Source organism: Spinacia oleracea, chromosome 1 (assembly GCF_020520425.1).
Source record: "Spinacia oleracea cultivar Varoflay chromosome 1, BTI_SOV_V1, whole genome shotgun sequence".
Classification (NCBI taxonomy): Eukaryota; Viridiplantae; Streptophyta; class Magnoliopsida; order Caryophyllales; family Amaranthaceae; genus Spinacia; species Spinacia oleracea.
In genome coordinates this window covers 102455492-102462922 of record NC_079487.1, presented here as the reverse complement: position 1 = coordinate 102462922, position 7431 = coordinate 102455492, and positions in this window count along the sequence as shown.

The following is a 7431-nucleotide window of genomic DNA, read 5'->3' as shown; positions in this document are numbered from 1 at the left end:
CGTCCACGTAGGATCGGGTAAGAGCTTCGTATATTTTTATAAAAAAATTCAACATAAAACCGCTAACGGTATTAGCGGTTTATATATTAGAACCGCTAACGGTATTAGCGGTTCTTTATGTTAAGCCCCTAGTCCTGTTAGCGGTTCATATTATTATGTCTGGACATTAGGCGCCAGTAGTTCAAACTCTTCTGAACTTTCTGTTGATGTAAGTAACTGTTATCAACTATGCTCCAGCTCCTGTGATGGGCCTAGTTGTGGATGATACACTATCATCAACCTCGATCCAGCTAAGGCTAGCTGATGGGACTCGCATGGTCTCACGTTTCAACTATCATCACACAGTACGAGATATCCATGCCTTCATTGATGCATCAAGGCCGGCTAGGACAGGAGCTTATACACTACAGATGATGGGTTTTCCTCCCAGGAAACTAAATGATGTTGACCAGACAATAGAACAGCCTGGTCTTGCCAACTCCGTTGTGATCCAGAAATTCTAGCTGAGTGTTTCTTTGATACTGGATTTGTTGTCTTCACTTCGTCATTTGCTGCTACATTGGCGACAAGGCCTGAATTCTACTTGTTTAGCAATATTTAGCAAATGGTTGCCATAAAGTTTGGTGGTTGAATTTTTCATGCAGCACATTGCAGCACAATACTTAGGATTTTAAGCAAGTGAGTACGTTTACATCATTTTACAACACTAGAGGCAAAATTATGTTGAATTGCGTGAATAACTTTTGTGGTTTAATCATGTAGTTTTTGCTTTCTTACAGGTTTACACCTAAACAGTAAACTTGGGTTGTGTATAATAGTATGCGTTGGAAAGACATAATAATCTGAACCGCTAACAGTGGTAGCGGTTGAACATAAAGAACCGCTTAGCGGTTATAATATATGAACCGCTAATACCGTTAACGGTTTTATGTTGAACTTTTTTTTTAAAAAAAATATACGAAGCTCTTACCCGATCATACGTGGACGGTACCGTGGGAATTAGTTTTTAAAACAATGCAAATTGGGAATTAGTTTCCGATTTAGCTATTTCTAGGGAAATTGTTCCTAATCTATAGATGATTTTACAATAGCTACAATAAAATTGTAGCCACGTTAATAGATTGAATCTAAACCGTAAAATATATAAGACTAATCTTGTACATCCATTTTATTGACTTTAAACATATCAAACGATAGTTAATAACTAAAAAAAAAATAAGGTTTAAAATAAAATTAATTAATAAAAAATCATGCACTTCAATCGCACGATATGTAGATGTCTGGCACTCCATATTTCTATCTTTCTCACCCCTAAAGGCTTAAACTCCATTCTTTATCTCTAATGTTAAATATCTAATTTGGAAAACAATTTAGTGTTCTTTGAATTAGGAGTGTTAAGGTTGGGTTCTTCAAATTACAAAACTGTGAACTAGAATATACTCAACAATTACAATTCAAAAGGATCATCAACTCCAGAACAATTAATTCTGTTCAAATACTATAGTATATATAGTTTTGGCTCCTACTTCTATTTTCATGTATAAATATCCATTACGGAGTATTGTTTAAGTTGATTCCGTTTAAATCTTAAAACTCCCTTGTAATTTGTTAATACATGTATTCAATAACTCTATTCAATATAATAAAGTAAATGAGAGAGAAAAAGAAAAAAAAGATTCCTAAGAATTCTAGAGAGAGAAAAAACCTAAACACTAGCTCATGCCTTGTTTCCTCCGCCTCCCTTCGTCTTCCTAGTCTACTGATATGTCTACCATGGCCTCCTAAGCTTAGAACTACTTTTTCTAGACTTTTATTATTGCCTATTACCTATGGTAATCATGGATTGAAAGCCCTTTGCAACTCGCCACTTTCCAAGAAGAAGTTCTGGGGTTTGGTTGAGATTCCCTCTCAACTTCTTCTGCCTCGTTTTTTCTTCTCTAAAGGAGATCTCCTTTCTCTCATCGAAAGCATAAAAGGTAATTATGTTAATTTTTCTTCTAATGTCACTTTAATTATCTGTGAGGATCTTTTGCTCCTATTGCTAACCAATCGATTTTTTGAGAATGCTTTGGAAATTGGTGTTAATTACTGCGATTTTGGGGTCTCTACAAACCCGTCGGATTTAATCACAGGGAAGTGCCTAATCTTTTTTCTGATTGGGTATTGTATTGGTTTAATTGCTTTACTTACTCATTCTTGGGTTGCATGCTTACCTTTACTTGCTGTGTTGATTGATCTTCCTTATCGTGATGAATACGCTTCTATTTCTGCAATTAGGGATAGTGTTTGCATTTTTCTTCTGGTGTTTTCCAACTTATATTTTGCCTACTCTGTCGATTTTACCCCCCAATGTTCGTACTATAAAAGGAGCCTTTACTGTTCTGATTTTCTTCACAACTCCTTCACTCCTCTTCCCTTTAGTACTAGTACTACCTTCTCTGTCAAAATCCTCAATCGTTCACTAACTCTGTTCTTCATGTCTGATATCCCCCCAAAACAAAACTATGCCTCAGTTCTTAAGTCGAACCCTTCTCCGTTTCCCCCTAAGCCTTCATCTCCCAATTTATGTGATTCTCCAACTACAACCATGCAACAATGTAACTCTAACCCACCAGTGGGAAGCCACAATTGTTTTATTGCTCCCACTTCCCCACTTGAGAGCTCTGCACACTGTCCTACTACAGAGGTTCCTAGTTCTAATTCCGCCACTATAACTGTGGATGCTCCTGGGTTGGTTGATGCTGAGGTGAAGGCTATGGAGGAGTGTTGTCTCCATGGCAAGGCTTGGGGGGAGCAGGTGCCTCAGGCTGCGATTCTTGCTAGGTTAAAGAAAGACTGGCAGCACATTAAGGGTGAGGTGTCTTTCAGGTATTTGGGTTCTGGTTGGTTTTTAATTCAATTCTCTAATCTTGTTGATAAGCTGGAAATCTGGAACAATAGACCTTGGTTTGTCCAGGGTCTGAATTTTGTTCTCCTACCTTGGCAAACTAATTTTAGAGCCCAGTTGCATCAAATTACCCATGTTGACCAATGGATCAAAATTCCATTTCTTCCTACTGAGTACTGGTCTTGGAGGTATCTAACTCATATTGTAAGTGGGGTAGGCAATCCTATTAGGTTGGATAGGTACACTACGGAAAACGCTGAGAAAGGCTTGTTTGCTCGAGTTTGTGTGAACCTCAATATTTCTAAACCTGTTCCTCGCTCTATTGCTCTCAATTTTGGTCATGACATCCAAATTTACCACATCTCCTATGAAGGTGTGTGGGAGGTATGCCCGGTGTGTGGGGATGCTTCTCATACCATGACCATGTGCCCCAAAAAACCTGATCCCTGTCTTGAGCTAGTGGTGGCTAAGTTGGATGCAGCTTCTCTAACTGCTCCCACCTCCAGTGATACTTCCCCTGCAGCTGATTGGTGCACAGTTCTCCCTAAAAGGAGAACCAAACCTTGCATTATTGTTAAAGGTAATCGATCTAGACTCCACCCTCATTCCCTTGCCAAGGCTACTGTTGCCCCTAGCCCCCCAACCAATGTCAAACCTCTGGTTGTTGCTGGTTCGTCTGTCAATTCAGTCCCAATTGCTAATCCTTTTCAAGCATTGGCTGAATTCAGAGTCTCTACTGGTGGGAGTGTTTCTCTCCAAACTCCTAATTATAACACTGATTATGATGACATTCTTCCGGATTTTGACCCGGCTGATCTTAATCCTGCTCTGCTTGATGATCTTACTGAAAGACATGACCCTCAATTTAGTGAATTTGGGGATGAAATGGATGATATTGAGGCGAACTCTGACATTTTTCCAGCTGCTCCTACTTTTGAAGTCCCTAAGCGTAGGAAGAGAGAGGATGATAGCCTCTTCTTCCCTACCTCCCCTGCTAACTGATGTTTTTTAAGTCCATGGTGTGCTCCTTTTGTAGGTCTGCTGGCCTAAAGTTGTTTCTGGTTGTTTTTATTTCTCTCTTTTGGATGGATGCCTTCGGATTGGGTAGTGTTTCTGTTTTCTTTTCCTGGTTATGGATTAGAATCATATTATTAAGGCATCTTTTTGTTTTTGTAGCTTTTGATCATGGGTCTCCTATGCCTAGACACAATATCGTTTACTTTTGTATTATGAGGTCTCATGCTTTCAGTTCCATTAATGATAATTGGTGCGCTTTAATTTATGTGACTCGTGTCCCTTCGTATTTTTCTATGATTATTACTATTGAGAGCTCCATTCAATCTTCTGCACTTCCTTGTCAATCTTCTGCACATATTGCTACTTATTGGCCCAATTATAAGTATATTAATGCGAACTTGCTGGTTGTCCGTGTGTGTTGGTACCTATATGGATCAGTTCTTCAAATTTTGCTCCCTTGCTCTTTTAGGAACCCTCTACAAGGGAAGCTAAGAGTAAGGTTGCAGCGAAATGTTGTTAGACAGTCCATTATAGTGCCCCCCCCCCCTATGATGAACGCAATTGGAGATCTACTCTATTGCCTGAGGGGTTGTTTTTGTTTTTGTTCTTGCCCCACCTCCACTCTTTTGTCGAAGACTTTACTTCGTGCCTAAGTTATCTCAACCCCAGTTGTATATCTCTTATGCCTTCATCTAACTTGTCAAATCATGTACAGATTTACCAAAGATCAATTATGATACAATGCTATGGTCTGGGCCTGAAGACAGAGGCTCATTGGTTACCTTATGCCTACTACGAATTTTTACATATAATGTCTTTCCATTTTAACCGCAATGTAATAAACCTAGTTTTATTTGAATTGCCTAAGGATAACTATCCTTATCGGAATCGGGTTTATAAGCCCGCTAAGACCATTGAGTTAATTAAGAAAGATAGTGGATTGGTGTTTTTTGCTCTTTTTCCATTATTATGCATCATACCTTTGTATCCCAACACCGTTCCAAGAAATGGTAGGTCATCTGCATCCTCATTTCATAACAAGATTTATGTCAAACTTACGAAACTAAAGGTAGCACTTTGGCTCCAATTATCAACACTATATTAATATATGAAAGTTATCTCATGGAATATTCAGGGCGGTAAAAGACAACAAGCAATTGCGGAACTTATTCACATGAAAAATAAGTTTCAACCGGACATTCTCTTTGTCTTGGAAACAATGACTAATATCAATAACAGTACCAACATCACGAAAGCATTGCGTTTCTAAAAAAAACTCATTATCAACCCATCCAACCACTCAGGTGGTCTTTGGATCTGTTGGAATGAGGAAAAAATAAAGGTAATCGATCATCACCTTACAACCCGTTGTGCCCATCTTACGGTACTTCATCTAAGTAGTAATACTACCTTCTTAGTCACTGGGGCTTACTTTCCTGCACAAGAAGCCCAGAAAGACATATTCTGGGACGACATTATCACTTATTATCAAGAAGTTAATATTCCGTGGCTTTTAATTGGAGATTTCAATGAACTTTTACAACCGTCTGATAAACTAGGTGGGAATCCAATTTCGAACTCCCAATGTCAACGGCTCCCAAATTTGTTATCCTCTCTAAATGCTATAGATATTCCTTGTCTCCAACAAGGATTTTCCTGGAAATCAAATACTAATGACCTAATTCTCCAGAGACTAGATAGAGTGATAGCAAGTCAGGACTTCTTAACCCTGTTCCCCAACTCCGTCACAAGTTACGGAACTTTCACAGTTTCAGATCACGCCTTAGTACTTCTACACACGAAATCACACCGGAAACGAAAAACCGGATTTTCAGATTTCAAAATACCTGGACTTTAGATGATCAATCCCATTCCATTGTTAAAAAAGAATGGATGGCCAGAATTTTTGGCTCTAGATTTTTTCGAATACGCACAAAGCTTAGTAATATCAAAAAGGCTATAAAACCATGGGCTTCTACTAAATATGGCCACTTAAGAAATAGACTCATTAAGAACCTAGAAACTATTGAAGATCTACAGAGAAAAATCATTGCACAACCTCTCAATCCAATCTACCAGAAACACTTGTTCAGAATGCAAAAACAACGAGAGAAATTATTACTTTTTGGCCAACACTCCTGGAAAAGTTTCTACAAGAAACAATGGTTAACACAAGGTGATAGAAATTCTAGTTTTTTTCACCATCGGCTAAAACACCAAATTTCAAGGAACCATATTTACAGACTGAAAAACGATCTCAACATGTGGGAGGACTCGCCAGAGAGCATTAAAGATATTCTTATTAATTCCTTTAAGAAGAGATTTGCCTCTTCTCATAATGCATACCGTCAGTTGGACCTTTCGTTCCTTCCAAAAATAATTAGTGAAAATCAAATTCAAGATTTATTAGTCCCTTATTCCGACGAAGAGATCAAATGCGCTTTTTTTGAATTAAATCCCCTAAAATCCCCTGGGTCCGATGGCTTTGGTGCAAAGTTCTTCCAAGCCTATTGGCCAATTGTTGGCACAGAATTAACAACAGCGGTTAAAAGCTTTTTTGATCATGGTCAAATCCCGCCGACCCTTAATCATACTATCATAGCCCTGATCCCGAAAATCGAGGCATCTGAAAATCCAAATCATTTTCGACTGATTAGTCTTTGCAACACCATTTATAAGGCCATCTCCAAATTATTAGTTAATCGACTACGACCAATTCTTCAAAAAGTCATCAGCCCCTTTTAAAATGCCTTCACTCCGGAAAGATCTATTCATGACAACCTACTTATAGTTCAAGAAATCTTAAATACGTTCCAAAAATCAAAATCTAAAACTGGCTGGTGCGCTCTGAAACTAGATATGGAAAAAGCCTATGATAGAATTGAATGGGATTTTTTATGGCAGACCCTCATAGCCTTTGGATTTCCTTCAAATTGGGTAGCATGGGTAAGATCATGTGTTACGACAGTTTCTTATTCCCTAAAGATAAACGGAGCCACAACGGAGCATTTCTCTCCTACCAGAGGTATTAGACAAGGCGACCCTCTTTCACCGTATCTTTTCCTACTTTGTATGGAGGTTTTCATTTTAATGCTCTCGATTAAGGGTAACGACAAAAAACTAGGCCTTGGCTTCTCCTTAGCACCACGCACAAAAAAAATCCCGTGTCTCATGTTCGCAGACGATAGTTTATTATTCTGTAGAGGTACTAACTTTGCTTGTACTGCCCTGAAAACAATCATCAATGAGTTCTGCTCTCTCTCAGGTCAACTGGTGAACTTTCACAAATCCTCTATAGTGTTCTCTAAAATTATCAACAACACCAGACGTGGAAACCTATCTGGAGTTTTTAACATGAGTTCTTCTATTTCTCTAGGAAGATACCTTGGTGCCAGATTTTCGACTTTTAAACTCACTAAAAATGACTATCAATTCATTATGGAAAAAAATGTAAACATAATTAATAACTGGCATATGAACTACCTTTCCAAAGCAGGGCGTTTTACGCTAATTCAAAGTAATCTGGA